We start from the raw sequence: 20,042 nt of genomic DNA, 5'->3' as shown, positions 1-20,042 counted from the left end.
ATCCTTTGTCAGATGTCCATTAATTATCAGAAAGTTATCCTCTTCTAGATCAATTGTATTTTATTATCACATTCAATGTTTACTATCAGCACAAATGTTTATTACAAGGAGCTACACGTAATTAATATATGTTTCAAATATTTATTTACGTTGATGTAATAAAGCACTGACTCTCAGTGTATGTTCTGTTCGCCGAACTCTGAAACAGGCTTTAAAAATAGACGGGATTTTCATTGATATTTCCAGACATTTCATTATATTCCTGGAATAACTGAGAATCTCAGAATTTCTTTATGTTCAATTGCACCATCCTAACAGCTACCTATGTTGCCTAACTTTCGAGACAAAAGAATAAATCAAATAGAAGCTTTACATCTGCAAACATCCCGTGTAAGCAAATTCAAAAGACAAGCAGGAAATAGTCTAGCAACCACAGCTGATAACAGATGGAATTTTCTTTGAATCTCTCTGCGGTGTACAGTTCCAGGACACATATTACGAATCTAGCAGATTAATAGTGTTATAAATAATCATGTGGTATTATAGCAAGGCGACAAACCATACTATGTTGCACAAAAGAGACTTTACATCTGAACAATTACGTCTATAAATAATCCAGTGTAAAAATCTTTTTTTTTATAGAATGTTATGACGTGGGACATATAGTCACGACACATTAGATAGCAGCTGCTATTAAAAGGAATAATAATCATCTTTTGTTCGTGTCATTAGCTTCTAATTAGAAGTGCTGCCGTGTAGCTTGTTGCTAGGGGCATCGTAACATCGGAAGTGTAGTGGTTATAGCAGTCTGGCTACACAACAAATACTTTCTAGACATATTGTGTTTATGTGTGACCACAGCAAGGGCTATGTAGCACGAAATACGTTATCGAGATGTTAACTTCCTGTGATTTAACAGGATATCTAAAGTTAACTGCGTAAGACATTAGAAATTTATCTCTGATGAAATTAAGAACAGATTAAATTCAGAACTTCTGAACGTTCCGCTTTCTCACTCATATTTGGAAAACTTAAAAAAAGAAAATGAAACTTGTGAAACATGATCTGTTATTGTATTGAAAGAAAATGGACTGAGGGTATTTAAACAAAGCACAGAGTAGAATATTTGGACCTAACAGAGGTTTAAAGTAATACATTAATGTCGTTAGCATCAGTTCCACTTAATAAATTCGTTTCATAAGAATCCGTCACTTACCTTAAAAGTTTGTAAGGAAGACACATAAATAAATATTATGATAAGTTCTCAGAAGTCTTTTTTTTTCCGGGCGAATGCAATCTCTTGCTATGCTCCGGTTACGAGAATCCAAACTCTCTTGTGGCAGATGTCCCCGGAATTTTCTGCCCTCCTCCTTACTTTCGTACAGAATCGTCGATATTCGATTTTTAGACATTCGTATCAACTATTCTAGCTATTTCACTTGGTAATTCCTGCTTTTTTCTAGATACCTGCTATTCCTTGTCCTCAAATTTTTTTATTATTTATTTATTTATTTATCCATATCATACCCTACTCTGTGACTAGTCTGAGGAACAAATTTATATTGTCCATATTCTTATCACTTTTGTTCCTCGATGTCCAGCATTCGGATCCTTATAAAAACAAATATATGGTTGTTACTGTATAGAATTTTAGTGAGAATAAATAGCATAAAAGTAAAATTGTAGATTATATGAGGCAGAAATAAAGTCTGGGAACTATTACATTAGACTAATTATTTTCTGTCCGTAAACACAAGGCTTTATTTTTTGTAGCGTGGGTGTTCACCCTTCATGAATATAATATAGCTCTACAGACGTTTTAAACGAAACTATGCTGGCAGAGTTAAAAGAGACAATAAGGGGCAGAATGAAATGAGAAGTTCGGCTTTTAATTAGGGGTGGACACTCGCGGTGCTCAGACACCGCTGATGGTGGTCGTTGGACATTTTAGAAAATTACATTCGGAGCATTGTATTCAGCGAGCGTTGCTCAAATGTGCTTGGGAGCGGTCTACGTTTCCTCCCGACGAATTCACTTCTATTAGCGACCTGCATGTGTCAGTCTGTCCGTCCGTCCGTCCATCGGACGTGTCTGTTGCCCTCGCAAACGATACGAACACCAAGAACGTCGCCCCCTTTCGATACACTTTTAACACCATAAACTCTATGTGGTCGAAGGGATCACATTATACATCGCGGTTGTTGGCACTCCTGATAAAATTTCGGAAGGTACAGGATTCAAATCTCGACCCAGAGACAACCTATCCTGAATGAAGTTTTTTTTTATACTTTTTCCGGGCAAATTCCAGGTTTATATCTTAAAATAAACAACTCCCTCTTCGACTTCATTCCAGGTTTACCATTTTGCTGTCATCCTGACGTCGACGCTATGTAGTCTGATGTATTTAGTTGGCGTTTTAAATAAGCCAACATAGGGTTTTGAATAGATTACTCAGATGAGTCTGGTAATAGACTTATAAGGACATTTTGTCTTTAGAACATCGTAAAATATAAATGTGGTGACAGTGATAAATACTAAGCTGATGAATCATTCAAAGTTAATTTATAAAATTTATATAGTTAAATGGAAGGCTTTGGTTAAATCGTTGATGAACCTTCGAGTTCCTTAAACCATCTAGTTAGTTAGTTAGTTACATAGTTTAATGGCATAACATACCTCTTTAGCCTTCGTTAGTGTTTTAAGCTGTGACGTATTAGATTTGTATCAGTTTAGTGCTGTGCTATTTTGTGAGTGACACATACGTACGTTTATTAGCTCTAAATGATTAGTGTAACAGTAGCAAAACCTTCAAAAATCTCCATGTACTTTAACATTAGTAAGTGTGCCAAATGACTCGATTATACTATAATTCTCCCTTACGTTTAGTGAAAAATCCCTAAGGTTCCACGTTAAAAAATATGCGTATTTTTGACACAATAGTCCACCGATACTTTGTTATTAAGATGTATTAAATTAGACATTTTGAAATTAAATTACCAAAAAAATACGAGTATAACATAATTTTAAACGTCTCTGGATTTTGTGTCTTACACTGAAATTAAACAAACTTTCTAATCCTATGGAGCAGAGTCCTTTTTAAGAAGCTGATAGTTAGTAAACTGGTAGGGAAATCTCACGCCTTTTATGCTATTCGGAGACGCATTACTGTTTTCGCGAAAGGTCGCCACTGGTCACTGACCTGCAAGATGTTTCGAAACTAGTAGCTGTAATGTGACACTCCTGTAGCCGGTTCGAAAACACTTTTGTGACATAATTTCATTTTACAGAATTCCGTATATGATATAATTTCAACTGAGAGGTGGTTCAAATTTCCCTGAGTTTCAGTTCGCAATATTTATAACAAAATAATAAAAGACAGTCCTTCCATTTCGTTTAGATGAGACGACATCAAGACAGGCTTATCAATCCAAATAAAAACAATTACTTACTGGAATCACGTGTGAGTCTTTTTTATTTTATTTAAAAATTCTATTCATCTTTACCTCGTCCTGCGGAAATGTTTATTCCTTCGTCTGTATTTCTTCACAGTTATAAGTGCGTCTCTTCTGTCTAGAGATATTTCAGACCAAAATTCCAGACACACCCTGTCTCTTGGTGATGTCTATACTATTCTTTTTAAAAAACATAAATATACTCTCAAGTTGTATGAGCATGGACAGTTGAATCGGTAAACTCACTACTTACACGTAGTATCTGAGGTTTTGAGTCACTACCTACAGTCAGGACAACAGAAGTTGAATCCCGGGATGGACAGGGATATTTATCTTCGTCACATTCAGAACCCCTTCTTTAGCATGACCTCCCAGCCTCACGTCCAGGAAGTGTCAAGAGTAAAACGGCCACAGCGCGAAGCTGGCCTCATACTTTAAAATAGTATATGAGTTTATGTCGAGGTCTTTAAGCGCATGGTAATTTTACCTTAATTTATATTATTTTAGGGATGTATTTGACCATTCTTCAGTGCAAAACATTGTAAGAATTTAAACAAAATCTTCAGCTGTGGAATTTATACGTCACTACAGATACTCTTTACCGGGTTGCATAAAACACGGAAAGAGTGAGTGCTATTGTATCGCTGAACGAGGTGGAATTTTCCAACGTTTAATAAATATTATATTTTGACAAACAGAACATGTGTTAGGAATGTGTTACGTGACTCTTCGATCACCGTATGTTTTCCACGTGCTCGTATACCTGAGATTTTGCAGCTCTGCGTTCGCTCGCAATCAGAAGTTGATTTCTTTGAGGAACGAAACTGTTGTTGACAAAGCTAATCAGCATTACAGATTGTACATTGTGTATAATATAGTCATAAATTTTATTGTCGTCAAAGCTAATAATCAGCATTATAAAGATACCAGGCTTACACGCAATACCGACATAAATTATTCTTCCTTGTGTTTCATTAAATGTATTGAGCAGTGGCTTCAGTTTTGTAATCGGGTTGTCCTTGGTTTGGATCTCGGCTCAAAGACCTGCTGTCCCGACTGAAGTTTTGGCGCCTGCAAGATTTGTTCTGTTACGTCTCTGACTTGTACGACCTCATATTCGAGGTAGTTTAAAGTTACAGAATTGATGACACAATTCCCTGGTGATATCTTTTCACCTTTTTGTCCCAGATCATCAATAGGTGGTTTTTCGGCATGTTTCCCAACCAAAATTCTGTAATCAGTTCTTGTTACCCAGTCTATCATAGTTTTACATATATGCTGCTTGCTAGGGTACTCAGTTCAAGACATTTGCGGTGATTGAATGACGTAGTAAGAGAGAGAGATATATTGACAGTTACATGAACAATAAAAAGGCCTAAGATATTTTAATCGACAAACCTCAACGAAATAGAATATTTGGGAGGCCTAGGGAATGCTTTCAGGGAATGTGGACTGGATTCAGCTGGCTCAGAAAAGTACTCAATCACGAGCTCTTATGACAGTGGTAATGTACCATCGGGCTGGCTTTTCTTGAGCAGTTGAACGACTGTGACCTTCTAAGGTAGGACCCTGTCCTGTGCAGTTATTTACAAATGTTATATCTCAGAACGTATTGTCCTGCTTTTTGGAGTTCAAATCCCACAGTAAACTAAGTTGTTGTTGTTTTTTTTTGTAGTCTTTTGTTTTGAAAGCTTTAGTCCTGCTCCTGACTTCTGGACAGGCGACCACGCTTCGTAACCATACGTAACATCTTTCTAAAAGCAATCTAATAAATTAAATCTGGTGCAACTTGAGCGGAATTGTGCAAATTCTCCGTAGGATCGACATTTGTTGCTTTGCAGTAATAAGGTTTCCGCAGTGATGGTTGTTTCAAACACGTCGTGCTCTTGCAGACGAAGACAGAACATCGCATTCTGTTTCTCCGGCCACTGAGAGGACTCTCTGGGCCTTTTCCGCGGCGATGGCGGTCGTACTGCTTTGGTAATGAAATAATTAAAATTGCATTTTCTCGCATTGTGTAACGTCGTGACCACTTCCTCCACGCCTCTTTTTTATTTTTTTTTCTCTTGCATTTTCTCTTTACCTTTCGGTTGGTTATGTAAATTTCCCTCCCGCACAGTTGAGGGAAAATTATATACCTTACGTCGGTCTGTTTATATACGCATATGTACGTTTTTATTCCTTTATGACTGGGTTTGTCTTTTCTCTAATATTTTTGTAGAATGTTGTTTACAAATACGGCACTTCAAAGTCTCTAGAAATTTAAAATAAAAATAATAAATTGTCTTAACTATGTTAATCAGAAAGAAGGTGTGTTTTCTTCGGTGTTCTTTCCATTTTTATTTCAATTTTGTTGAGAGAACTGTCCACTCTACGCATACAAAGTAATTTATTACGTGCTTGTATTTCGTTGTTCGGTGTTCATTTTTAAATGAAATAAATAAAAATGGCAAGAATTTAATTAATGTTGTGTTTTTTTTTTATAATTACAGTATTTTCATTGAAATACGTAATTGAATAAGTAAACGAAACGTATCAGTTAAGGCCTGCTTATTACAAGCACCAAAAATTTTAAGTACAGTCTTCGAGGTCTCGGGTTTAACACTTTGAAGTCGGGCCAAAAGAAATTTTCCTGATTATAACAAATTAAATAAAATAATTTTAATCACAATTACGGTAGAACGTTGAGATGAGAAGAACACACAGAGCACGCGTGGGAGAAATAGATAACGAAGGAATGAAAGGCATATAAAATTAGATCGTGGGAAACAGAAGGTGAAATAACCTCGGGGAAAGATCAGAATGAAGGATGTGAAGGTACGGCCCGATTAAACTGGCTCTGAATGGTCAGTTGGCGAGGTTCTGTGAACGTGGTAAGGAACAATTGGATTTCAAGGACAAGGATTTCTTTTATCAGTTCTTCGAGGGGCAATCTACTTCGTGGAGTTAGTGCAGACTAGGAAATAATATATCGTGTCCAGTTCAAAATGTTAGAATGGAATCTTATTCTAGTCATATGGTTATTTCAGACTTGTAGGACGTAATTCTGGCACAAAAACCTGTGTATACAAACCCTTAATAAAGGACGCTAAAATGACTTTGAGTCACAGATCATGAGGACAAATGAGACGTTGTCACACATCGTCCATCCGTCTCCCTTCTGACGCCTTCCTGTGATGTAACTTGTATCAAGAAAGATTCCTCCCGAAGAATGTAATAGTTATTGAGCTAGCCAAGAAATGTCCCACTGTTTATAAAACAGTAATTTTCATAACATTTATCACAAAATTTTGCCACTGGACCATATCCTGAGACATTAAATTTAGTTCTCGACTACACACCGTGTTTAATATAAATTTTAATTTTAACTTCAAATCTGCAAGTGTATATCTCAAGTGTTCGGTGACGTTTTCACAAGATACCACCACCGGATCTTAATCCAGTTAAATCCAAATGGCATCCATACATCCTGTTTAACATCCATTTTAATATTATCCTCTTTTCTCAGCCTAGGTTTTCCTACAAAATATTGTACACCATTATCGTCTTCCCCACGTGTATTACATAACACAGTTGTCTTATCATACTTGATTGTAAGACCCCAGTTAATATATGGCGAAGAATAAAACCACGTAATTTTAAGCACATAATTGCCAATGCTTTCTCCTAATGACTGTGAGTACAGATGACGAGCTTTAAAATTGTCCACACGTTTAAACTCTGTGTTCGGAGCCTACGATGAATCCTTCTGCCACCCTATCAAGCACAACTGACCTTTTAGAAGATACTGTATTGCTTTTCTGACTCCTGTTCTGGGGGTGAAGACCGTGCCCTGGAGAACAGGTTTCAGCTCATGTCCAGCGGACGACATTTCCCCCTGCTGGATAACTGTAACTTTAAATGACCCAAAACGAATGATTCTTCCTTGGGATTTTGTTAAATGTCATGACTCTGATACGTCTCCTGCCCGAGGCGCAGGAGTTTTACCTTAGCACTCCTATAAGAGGTCGTGAAAAATGTTTCATTACCATAATTCGTAAGAATGGCATTGTAAATGTATATAATATCACCGTTCCTAAACATTTCTCAAGCAGCGTCCCCAGAAATGTCTCCGATGCTGGTCCACAAATTTTACATAGCATTTCGTTGTATATAAATATTAATACTTTTTAATAAAATATTTGTTTTGTTTCCTTTTAGTACTAGATAGTTTGTCCGCAATTAATCTGATTTTCTGCGTTCAATGGTGTGGCCGATCAAGTGGGGAAGGAGCACATAATATTGGGATCGGCCTCTAGATTTCTCAGACTTAACGAAGCCACTTTTGATATATTTTACTATTTTAATCACTTCGATACGAAGACGCTTTTAGAGGCGCTTATAATCACTAAAGTTTGACACTTAAGCTGTTCAATGTGAGGCGAACAGAGTACCGATCCTCTGAGAAAAAAAAATGCTGTATTCTTCCAGCTCGTGAATAATTGGTCTGCACGAAATTAGAATAAATAAAGATATCTTTCGTGGAGTGAAACGCGTGCCTTTTCCCAAAATAGCCTTTTCAGCGTAGAACGTAAACGAATGGCTTAGCTGAAGTGGTAATATTTCTGTCACTATCGTCAGAGCCCTGTTGATGGAGGGATCAAACACTTCTAAAGCATTGGTAAACTGTCAGACTACACGGCCCATCAACCCAGAAGACTGCCATTTTCTATTGAGACCTGTTTCAAGACACTCTCTGGCATTTGGATAGAAGAACTGATAAAAAAATACTAAATCCCTAGTTATTGTGGCTGGTCTCCTGACTGATAGACATATTGGTTCCGGGTCCTTCAGAATACAAAGTAAGATATAACTCGCTCAGCTGATATGCTCAAGACGTGTTTGGAGATAAACACGTTGTATTTAAATGTGGCGATAAAACAAGCGGATGCACATATTTGTCCATGCCTTCAGGCGGGATTGAATCAGCCAGTTTTATATGCCATCCTACTAATTTGCCGAAGTTTGGACAATAATTTTATCATATGAGTTCCAAGAGGAGACTGGAACAGACAGTTCTTAATTTAATGTAACTTAAATGAGTCTATCTGTATAGAGAAAGGAAATTAGCAACCTGTTGTTATATTTCTTTTTTACACAAAAAAATATAATTACCAATTTTCTAAGTGATTGATTGCATCATAGACATCAATGCTGTGCACGCCGAATACTGTCGAACGCCATAATTACAAAGTAGCTGCGTTGCTATACTACTCGTAGATTCATCTACGTCAGTTGAGACTCACCCTCCAGGGGTCCAATATAGATGGCCCCATTCTTTACTAATGACGGACAGCCTCGTAGAGACCCAGTCACGTTGTTTTGGTCTTGTGTCATCTATTTGTGTAATTGTCCATGCGCAAATACGTTTACCTCGGTACGAAAACGTGAAGGAAGTGAAATGTTTCAACGGCTTTGCCTTATTAATGTTGGACCCCAGATTTCTGATGGATTCAATTTACTACTCTGTAGAATGCCCTAACAAAACTGGCTCCCAAAATTGACCTTAAACACAGACTCTTAACAAATTAAGGTATAATTAAACTTTTTAACTGTTATATTATATTATATTAAATCTTGTCCGTCTAATCACAATAAATTCTTATTAAATATTAAAATATTACAATAATTAACATTTAAAATATTTAAAATATTAAATGATGTTCTTTATCGAAATATTCGATTTACATTAGACCATCATTTTTCATGTTTCACGACATGTTTCAGTTCCTAAAAGAATCATCCTCAGGTGTATATAATTATATAAAGCTTCAAAACGATAAATAATTCAAATACAATTTTCATATATTATGCTAGCGTACATTTTTATCAGATTTTTACCAGATATCAAACGATGTAGCAGATTTGAGGTGGGGGGCTGTTCAACCAGTTCCGGTAATTGTCATGCGTGTGGCATTCCACTGCTCCTGAAGAAGTTCAGAACATTGTGAAATGTACTAAAATTTGAAAACACGTGCCATTTTAGATAAATATCACTGTGTAAAGAAAAGAGATGATTTAAAGACGACGCCACGAAGAGGATTGACTGAAAATGGAGGTGAATTTTCGGAGATTTTTGTTCTCGATATTGCGCGGAATTAAGCAGCCAGTTTCACGCTAGGAACACTTTAATGGTCTTAATGAAATTCAGGGCCGATACCGAGGTCAAGAGGAAACTTCCTTGATTCAAACCCGGTACTTCGGTTAATAACCAGTCACTCCACAAGCAACTTACACAGACGACACAAAATATTACGTAGTCCGTGTATATTAATCATTTAAAATCCTGTGGGAACTAGATGTACCATCCGGTCTTTTAATAAATAAATAAATAAATAAATTTTGTATTTATGGATTTCGTATGATTATCACCGCAAACAGAAATTATTTCCTTAAACAATATTTATCAATTGATCATTTTAGTTGTGAAGCGTCGTGTTTTCTTTGCGGTACAGACTGGATTCTTAAATATTATTTAGACAGCTTCGTCCCTAAAGGTTTAAATTTGTTGAACACTTTTAGAACTTAAAACGTGGCTTTATGTGTTTCAAAATGTTTGTAACATTCTAGTGGAGATACTTCAGAGAGAAGTAAGGGGTACAAAGTTTTAATTAACCTGGGTCCACTGAATGAGTGTAGGACACTTACCTGTCACAGTCAAGCCATAAAAAATACTTTGGATAACCACTGGCACTATTTGCGGTGAACTTGAATCCTACTCGCCGGTAGGTTCGGGCCTCTTACGTCTGAAGGACATTACAACGCCATTAGCCGTGGTGATACTGATCGATTAATTGAACTCCTACTGTAACAGGAGAGAAGCGCTGTACTTGGAGCGAACGGGCGACCTTTCCTTGTCAAGAGTGTTTGTTAATGACGCTACGCTGATTTAACCCGGGGCGGTAGGGGGGAGAGAAAGACTCCCAGAGGAGCAGCCTCAACAGAAAGTCGTTGAAGAACTCTTCAACAGTGGCGTGGCATTGTAGTCCCTGCAGAACACGGATAGGATTCTACTGTTTCGCAATCTGAACGAACCTTTTGTTTTATATAATTACTATTTTTCATCGAAGCATTAAACCAGATTTTTCCTCTATGAAGCCGTCGTTTTGCAGTCCGTTTATTGGCTAATCTAACTTATAAAAATAGAACAAGGTTCTTTACGAGAAACTGATAGTTGTTCAGACGATCTATAGAGAAGAAAAGTAATTTAGTAAAGATACGGGGGAAAATCTATTAAGGTTTATTTAAAGTTACTTTCACGAAAATATAATTATAAGAAATGAACGAGGTAATATCAATGCGTGTCGTTTGCCAGGAAAAGGAAGACGTATTTCACGTATAGTTAATGCTTATCACTGTAAGCCTGTGTGGTTTCGGTAGAAACAAACAGTAGGCTGCATTACCGAAATATTACCGAACATCGGTGAAGCGTCTAAGTTATCAAGACCAGATGTACTGATTGAGTATCAGAATGTTGGGGTAAATTAATTGGTGATCAGGTTAGTCAAAGAGGACGGAGAAATATAATTTTTCTGCGAAAATATTATAATAGGCAAATGATACGTTATTGTGATGCGTGTGTGACTTTAGCTTCGTTTTTAATGGCGGCGTTCACATGATCTGAACTCCCCCCCCCCCCTCCCCTTTCCACATTCTCTCAATTCACCGCCCTCCCTCTTCGCCCCGAAAAGCAGTGTTCTTTTTTTGAAAATCCTGGACGAAATATGAGGGCTCATCAGTATGACACGGATGTGTACTCTGTGGTACCCCTCGCCCTTCGTCGGGTCCAGTCCGGGTCTCCTGCACTTGTCCGTTCAAAGCCTCCGCAGTTCTGAAACCACGACGAGAATTTAATGCAATATTTCTGTTTATACACGAGCCGGTGTGTTGCGGGCTGCCTGCCTTCTTTCGTGTCTCTGACACGCCGTCTGTCTGCCTAATCACTTATCAATCCATATCAACTGATGCGACTAGTCGAATCGCTGTATATGGCATCGGAAGCGCATTGATTTCTTTTATATATCCCCAGTTTATTCTTCGATGCTATATCAAATGCGCAGTTATACGTTGGACCTATAATCTCTCTTTCGTACACTTAAGTGTTGCTTTATTTCTAATTTGACGTGACCACCCTTCATCAGCCGTACGCCTTACGCAACGTTATAAATCAGGTTCCATGTGAATGACTCATTATAAAAGATGTTGAAGTAAGCTGTCGTGTCCCAGCCTAGCATTTGCGTGGAGTCACTGAGGAAAATCATAGAACCCGAGGGTCTAGAATCTACTCCGAATGCTCTGAAATAAAATATAGCAATTCTGAACATACAACACCGGCGTTTAATAGAGTTCTTTCAAACATTTTTCCATTTGAACTGAATGTCTGTAGGTGATCATAACCCTCATTATGTCTACACTCGCTACAACGGGCCAGTTTCTGTGGTGTAGTTCTATCTGAATTACGAATTGCAGACCCAGATTCGTGAAAATTCCTACTTGACGGCTTACGTTTGTAAATTTTGGCCCTTAGTTTACACGGATTTCTGTGAACACGGACACACAGACTAAGTTTACGCTGATGATATGACAGATAAAATCCGCGTACACTGATACTTTTCCATTGATACATCTACACGTATATCCTTGCTGAATGATTCCTTTTCAAGCTGTTAGTCTGCACCTGTCTTGGTGCTTTACTGCGGTGTAGATATCTTATTAATCAACTGAAAAGTAAATGCTGTATTTAAAACAGTCTGGAGGGGATCACGACAATTTGAAATCCTAACCTATGCGTCATATGGCCTCCGAAAGTAAGCACGACATGCTTTTTCAATTTTACCATTCCCGCATTTGCAACGATTTCTACACTTCGATCCTTAATAGTAACCTACTGCCTTACTTTGCCGTGAACTGAGCGATCTATTTACATTCCTCGAAGATAAAACAATTTGTACATTCTATCATTATGTAAGACTTGAGGTTCTCACAGCGGTGAGTATGAAGATTTCCGTCTTCTGGGTTGTTGCGCTGTGTAGTCTGGTCGATGTTAACCAACGTTTCAGAGGTCATACTGCCTCCGTCATCAGGGCGATGAGTACGAAGATTTCCGTCTTCTGGGTTGTTGCGCTGTGTAGTCTGGTCGATGTTTACCAAAGTTTCGGAGGTCATACTGCCTCCGTCATCAGGGCGATGAAGATTTATGTCTTCTGGGTTGTTGCGCTGTTGTACTCTGGTTGATGTTAACCAACGTTTCGGAGGTCATACTGCCTCCGTCATCAGGGCGATCATATTCATCGCCCTGATGACGGAGGCAGTATGACCTCTGAAACGTTGGTTAACATCGACCAGACTACACAGCGCAACAACCCAGAAGACAGAAATCTTCATACTCATCGCCCTGATGACGGAGGCAGTATGACCTCTGAAACGTTGGTTAACATCAACCAGACTACACAGCGCAACAACCCAGAAGACAGAAATCTTCATACTCATCGCCCTGATGACGGAGGCAGTATGACCTCTGAAACGTTGGTTAACATCGACCAGACTGCACAGCGCAACAACCCAGAAGACGGAAATCTTCATTCTATCATTAGTTTTACAGAACCGTATGTCGTTTTTGCATTATAATTACATATTGATTGTCTTTTTGCGTTTAAACTCTTTGGAATATCACAAATAAACCTAATCTACGTAACACTTCATGTTCTTATCGTTACGCCCTTTAAAGATAGTCCTAATTTTTATGTGTGTTATATCACGTTGTTTTGGTAATATTCAATTTTATTTATATTTGAAGCGTTTAATTTTCTCTTCTGTTATCTGTATTTTTTGGCTGTATCGTCTTGTAACCCGTGATGTAGTTAACAGAAATCCTGTGTGGCTCTTCAACTTGCACGTTTATGTATTAAATACCCCTGTTTACTGAAAATAAATGTCTTGATCAGTTGAGAAATCACGAGTTTATCGAAGAAGGTCCTCTGTCGTTGAGCTACATCTAACCAGAAGCCATTTAGTAACCTAGCTGGACACGAAATAAATTTATGTTAGTCATAAGAACATTTAGCCTTCTTTTCAGAGTTCCAATTCAGATCAAAGCAACGCTGTGTGTGAGTTCAAACTAAACTCTCGTCACACTGGTCTACTCTTACTGTTGTCCGTGTCAGCATTTCTGTAGCAGAGTGGCTTTTATATTCATAATTTCTACAAAGTTCTACTTCTCTTTCAGTTTTTGTTGTCTTCGGTGTAATCATCTTCAGAAAATATCCGTCCAGTCCATTCAACTCAGATTTTGGCCACTGGAGACTGCATGTTTTCGCATTATCCTTGGTGGAATCTTTGGAATGTTTAGGGAGATGAAAATTGTGATAAAATCTTGAAGGAACAGAAATTTTAGGGAATATTTAAAAGACCATCTGACAATAATATATGAGTCTTGGTTCATTCAGCACATGAGGCCATCGTGCAGTGAGGAGTACTCGGGGAGAGAACTTTTGGGCTAAAATCATGAAGCGATGAGGTACCTTGAGAAATCTAGGCTCTCATGAAATAATATCAAATTGTGCCTTAAACTTATGGGATTTAAGTTACGAACTAAATTCAGGTAGCTCAAGTCCGTAGATGATCCTTCTATTGAGAAAATAATAATCGATCGTAATTTTATGAACTTCTAAAGGGTTTATCAGATCTAAAACTTCTTGACGATGGTGAAGAGTCAGTTGAATAAAAATTTTCTTGGATATTATCCATCGTCTAGTAAATATAAAACGTAAAACGACGTTTCGGAGATGGGACTCTATCTCCGTCTTCAGGTTCCTACACAGTTGGGTCCACTAGATAGAGCTAATCCCTATCTCCAGACAAAGTAAAAAGTGAAAGTCTCACGGATGGATGGTGTGGTTATGCCTTTTTATTCTGGGACTTTCACTTTTTACTTTGTCCGGAGATAGGGATTAGCTCTATCTAGTGGGCCCAACTGTGTTAGAACCTGAAGACGGAGATAGAGTCCCATCTCCGAAACGTCGTTTTACGTTTTTTACGTTTTATATTTACTAGACGATGGATAATATCCAAGAAAATTTTTATTCAATTGATTCTAAAGGGTTTGTTTGTATATTCAAGGAATTAATAAGGTGCAGTTCAAGTCATCGTACTAAACAGCAGAAAAATAATGTCCAATTCAGCGCAGTGGAATACAGAAACAGTGCAAATACGGGATCGTTTTGATAGTAGAATGAGGTGAAATGTGGTCACTTGTTTTCAGCATATCAGATAGCCGGAGAATTCTTGCATTAAGATCGCAATTAATCTCCGAATTATTAGGCCCTAATAAATAATCATTTCTCTTCTTACGCTCAGACATACAGACTGAAGTGGCGGTGATGGAAATTCACGAGCCTGCAAGAAATTGATATTTGCTACTCTTATAAGTCGATTTTTTTATATTACGTATTCCTGTTACGAGTCTAGATGTTTCGTAAAATGAAGTTTTGTTTGTTATCAATTTGCGTAACATGTTATTTCATAAAAGTAGAAAACTCTTTTCTGTGAATAAAAGAAATCGGTGAATTTTCATCTTGAAGACAGCTGCAATTAATCACCACGATACAAAAGGCTGTACCATTCAATTGCAGTGGAGAGGCTCCATACTTATCACTGTCTCCTGTACTAATGATGGCTTGGGGCAACAAAAATACAAACCAGAAGAATGGACGTCAACTTAAAAAAAATTGAAGTGGACATCTTATGACCAAAGTGGTTGTGTGCCTGGATGCGGGGAGGAGTGTGCTCCCAAGCTGATGAGATATCGTTTCTCTCAGGGATGTGAAACTCGAGGTAGAAACGTGAGGGCACAATACAGTCATTTGTGATTTACAAAACAGTTTAAATTACTTCCTTACCAAATTCAAACAGTGCATCAGTTACAACGACGTAGAAGGTTTCACAGAAGTTAAATTTTTGTCTTAAATGGCAAGATGCCTCGGAGGCTGATGATATCAGCGGTGCAAGTCATTTAACGTTTTATCCTGCAGTCAGTGAGTCACGTGACGAAAGCAGAGTGAACATGATTTGGTTCCTCCGACTGTAAACAGTTAATTCATTTAAGTAACCGCGTAGATATGTCGTTTTATGAATTAATAATCGCTCAGGTGGTCAAGGAAATTCAAGCCTCTTCTGAGGCCCTAAGGTTCGTTTTACTGGTCACAGGATAATGCTGGCAGAATCTCTAATACCTTATGGCAAAGCTAAATCGCTAATGTTTAAAGAATGTATTCCACCCTCTCGAACTCAGGTCTGTTCGTGATATGTATTCGTGATAGGCGCGAGCCCGCCTGGAGCCGCCGCCGGTGCAGATCTTGGTGGTAGTAGGATGGCTATTAGAATTGTATTACACACATTTTATCCTCTCCGATGCTCCTTACGATATACGTCGACTTGACACTGCTTTTTCCCGCTATGTACATTTAAAATCTGTCCTGTCTTTGCCTTCAGATTTTAGACTAAGGATTAGTAACTTTATGGAAGTACGTAAACACGTAAAGTGTTAATGTTAATTAGAACAGGTTTTGTTTCGTAAAATGAAATCTGAAGTTACACGTTCGGTTTCACAATATTTTAAGCAGCTAACGAAATCATGTCTCTAATATTGTAATAGCAAACGATACAGTACAGAGCAAAGGTTACTAATACGAAATCGTGTTCTGATAAAAATCATTCTGCCTTCATATGTTCCAGCTGGCACAGAAACCGATTTATTATGAGAACTGGACACTCCACGAAGGATGTCTGTCGTGCACTGTCTCTTCCTCGAATTCTCGGCTTTCATTTTAAACGTGAGTAATAATGAATCAGTTCTATCTACCTTTAGTTGAACTAGTGTACAAGGATGACCACAACCCTTCTACTGGGAAGTAGACTGTAACTTACCCTATTCAGACAATTGTTAGAATGTCTGCTTCTAATTTAAAAATTGGAAGAATAACTCATAATCTGTAGGCCCTTCTTATTCGGAATTTAAGATGGAGGAAACACAAATTTCAGTTTTATTATAGCCGACATCTGTATATTAATTCTTGCGTCCTCACTCACATGACTACCGAAAATGAATTACGTCAGGACTACGAGTATATATTATTCTCTGTAATCACAGATATTCTATATACCACAGTTATTTCTTTTACCAAGTTACACTTTATTTTGCTTGTCCATGTGTATGTATCTCATAGTAAGTTTTTAACCAGTTAATAGATTTTCAAAGAACATAATATTAATATCATGCATTACCATAGCCCGAAACTTTGGTGTCACACCTGAGACACAGAACGCAATTGAAGTTGGTATGAATTATGCTCAAAAAATGTATGACTAGATTGTAAAAATTTTAGAAGGAAAATTGTTGTCATAAAGGTTTCTTACTTATTTATCGATATATGATTGATAACTGTTTAAAATACATCGACTTTACGTTTCTATGCTGTCTAAAATGTTCTTCCAGGGAGGAAAGTAAAGGATTTTGTCACCCCTAAAATACAATTTTGTCCCCCTCTCTTGTGCATGTCTGTACGTCTGTCTTCAGTAATGTCAAGGGTCATCACCTCTGCTCTAAACCAAAGACTGACTTGCTAGCTTCAGGGTGGAATGTCCTGTTATTGTTCAGTATCCAAGTGGCGTGGTCTTCTGCAGAACAAGAAGCTTTTTCTATGTATCTCAACTCTGACGCTCATCAAAATTGTATTTCTTTCTTTCATTTATTATTTCTTTGAAGATTCTCATCCTCTTTATTTTTTATATGTATTTTCGAAAGGAAATAGTGCATGAAAGAAAACGCCATCTTTTCATTGCCCCGAGTTCTGTAAACCTGAAATAAATAATATTCTACGTTAACAAACACTTGTCTTTGTTTACACACGCTTTGAAAGTAGTGCGTTGTCCCTTCACTCATCGATAGCATCCAAGAATAATTAGCGTAGGTACACCAACCTTGGCAAAAATAATTCAGTGTTTAAAAAACTGTTGTACTGCACGATTGCCAGTCTTGAGTACTTCCTCACTTGAGCACAAGACACGTGCTCCTCAGAGATGTCCGATCCGTCAGTTGATACAGCTGACATCGGGGCAGAAGCCAAATGTATCCGACACTATTCTTAAAAGCTGAAGAGAGGATGTCATTCGGGAGACATAAACGCAGACAGAGGATAATATTAGATGGATGTGGGTGTGAGTAGTTTCAACTGGCTCAAGATAGGGAGAAATGACAGTATCGAATGAACGCGGTAATGAACAATTTGGTTTCTTGAAAATCTGAGCAACTGTTAGCTTTCAAGACAAGCTGTTCTCTATGAAGTTACATAAACGGATACAATAGCGAAGGGATATGGGTGTGAAACTTGGTCTCTCATTGGAATATTAGAAAGAAGTTGATCACTTTTTGGTCCAGGGTGTATGAAGAAGGATGAGGTTAGAGTTATTTGTGGCACTACAGAACGCTTAGGAATAGAAATTCTTATGTTTAATGTATTTTTTAAGTCCTTATTAAGACGAACCGTGGAGTGGGTTCAGCTGGCGGACCAGTTCGATAACTTTTGAGCTCACGAAAAGACTTTTTTGAGAACTTGTACGAACGGTATGTCACTAAAGTTCACTCACTTCTTGATTTTCTCCCCTACTGACACTAATACTTCAGGATCCAGACAGCACTAGTGTCACTTCAAGAATCTACAGGTTTTTTTGTTAAACAGTAAAACTAGGCCATACAAAATGTTTCTGTTTGATGGCGGTGACTATAGAACTCATTTTGCTAGTCATCTGAAATTGAATATGAAGATAGATCTTTAACATAATTACAAATATAATTAAAATATTATTTGAGCCAATATGTTTACAGTTACAAACATAACGATGGTGCGAAACTTTGAGGTTATAACTGACAAGTACACGATAGTGCGAATATCATAGCGAGAATTATTTACAAAAATGTATCAATAAACCGTGACTGTGATTATTAATTTGTAATTCTTGCTAGCTTCATCGTATATGTTGACGCACGTGAATGAGGGCATAAAGACATTATATTTTCTTCCTAGAACGTTTTTTTTTACATGTTCAGTAAATATAACTTAATAATCTCCATGATTCAAAGACCTCGTTGTGAAGTTAATGGTCACTCTGATGATCAATAAATTCCTTGTAGCTCGAAAGTTTATTAACATTCATACGAGGCCCGCTACTGTTCCATACCCAGATCCATACAAATTCAGTCCACTGCCAATTTCCTATTTTATTTATTTAATGTTCTGTCTGAGGACAGGTCCATATGAACAGGATCCTTCCATCCTTTTCTCGGACTGGGAACTGTTCATATACGTTCTTGGCAGATGATCCAGAAGTGGTTTGTCATTGCCTTCTTCTGTGTGTGAATGGAGTAATTGTTGGGATGCCACGGAGGAAAACTCCGTGTTGCCTAGACCACGGCCTTGCCCAACACAAGTTATAAATTCGGGCAGGGCCGGGAATCGAACCCGAGACCCCCAGGATTACAAGGCCAGCGTTCTAGCCGCTAGACCACCGTGGCTTCAATTTCCTATAGATCCATTTTAATATTATACCCCAGTTTCCTTACGCGCTACGTGCACAGTTTTCAAAATTGTGTTTTCGAAGAAGATCTTCGATTCAGGAGAATAGTCTGCTATCATCCATTCTTTATTTGTCTGAACAACTAGACGCTGTTAAGGTAATAACATTTGTCTGTAGTTTTCCAAGACTTGAACGTCGGTACGTGTTAGGGACGATGGGATAAATTGGAAGTGGACGAAGGAATTGTGTGTGTGTGCTTCTTTTACTGGTGAGGTGCCAATGTGCCCAGGAGAGCTGGAAAAGAAGCTTTAGTTGTGAACGAGAAGGGAGAGTTTCCCGTTGAGTCTATCAGAAGTTACTGCTCATTGGATCCGTCTAAGGGTAATCCTGGTTTGTTGCCTGTGATTACTGTGAAGTTACTGTTGCTTTTCCCAAGGAAACTGAGTGTTTGGGAGAAACATCCACACACTGCAGTTAAACTTCAGACGAGCCAGGCCTCAGAACTGGCCAGTTCACGGATTTATTCTTAAACTATTCTTATGGCAAAATAATAACGTGGTTTTTAATAATGTAAGTTATTGCGGTTATAAAAGTTTATATTCTGGACAGTTTATTTATAAGAATATACAAAAAAAAACATAAAAGTTCTAATGTCTATACTTTCGACATAAAATTGTAAACTTGAATTCAGAAATTTTAAATTTAATTTCTTTCACTTAAAGAGATTATGATTAAAATAATATATAATTTTCTAATAGTAAAGTCGTAAATTGTCCGTGAATTCTTATTTATTTATTTTTATTTATTTCTTCTGGTATTTAAATACATTTTAAATTAATTTATAAAAAGAATAAAATATATTTTATCTTACGAAAATTTTTGTGATGTCTTACAAATCGCCTTTTTGTTTCTACATTTCTATCACATAATGAGAAATGGCATCAGAATAATTATGGTGATCTTGGTGGACGTTAAGATGTT

The 20,042-nt window shown here is 37.6% G+C and overlaps 2 long non-coding RNA genes across 3 annotated transcripts in view; one reads left to right on the top strand and one right to left on the bottom strand.

Annotated features, from left to right (window-relative positions):
• The window catches only part of LOC110828392 (uncharacterized), a 120,212-nt gene that overhangs the window by 28,479 nt on the left and 71,691 nt on the right, over positions 1 to 20,042 (bottom strand). The window lies entirely within an intron of this gene.
• The window catches only part of LOC147875029 (uncharacterized), a 336,681-nt gene that overhangs the window by 292,308 nt on the left and 24,331 nt on the right, over positions 1 to 20,042 (top strand). Inside the window, exon 5 of the long non-coding RNA XR_002542653.2 lies at positions 16,224 to 16,321. This is a non-coding gene — a long non-coding RNA (uncharacterized LOC147875029). The remainder of the gene's footprint in view (positions 1 to 16,223; positions 16,322 to 20,042) is intronic.

This window comes from Zootermopsis nevadensis, unplaced genomic scaffold, assembly GCF_977971745.1.
Source record: "Zootermopsis nevadensis isolate Lab colony 2312 unplaced genomic scaffold, Znev_1.0 Znev_ptg000002l, whole genome shotgun sequence".
Lineage (NCBI taxonomy): Eukaryota > Metazoa > Arthropoda > Insecta > Blattodea > Termopsidae > Zootermopsis > Zootermopsis nevadensis.
Note: the sequence above shows the minus strand (reverse complement) of the source record. Positions and strands in the feature narration are given on the sequence as shown.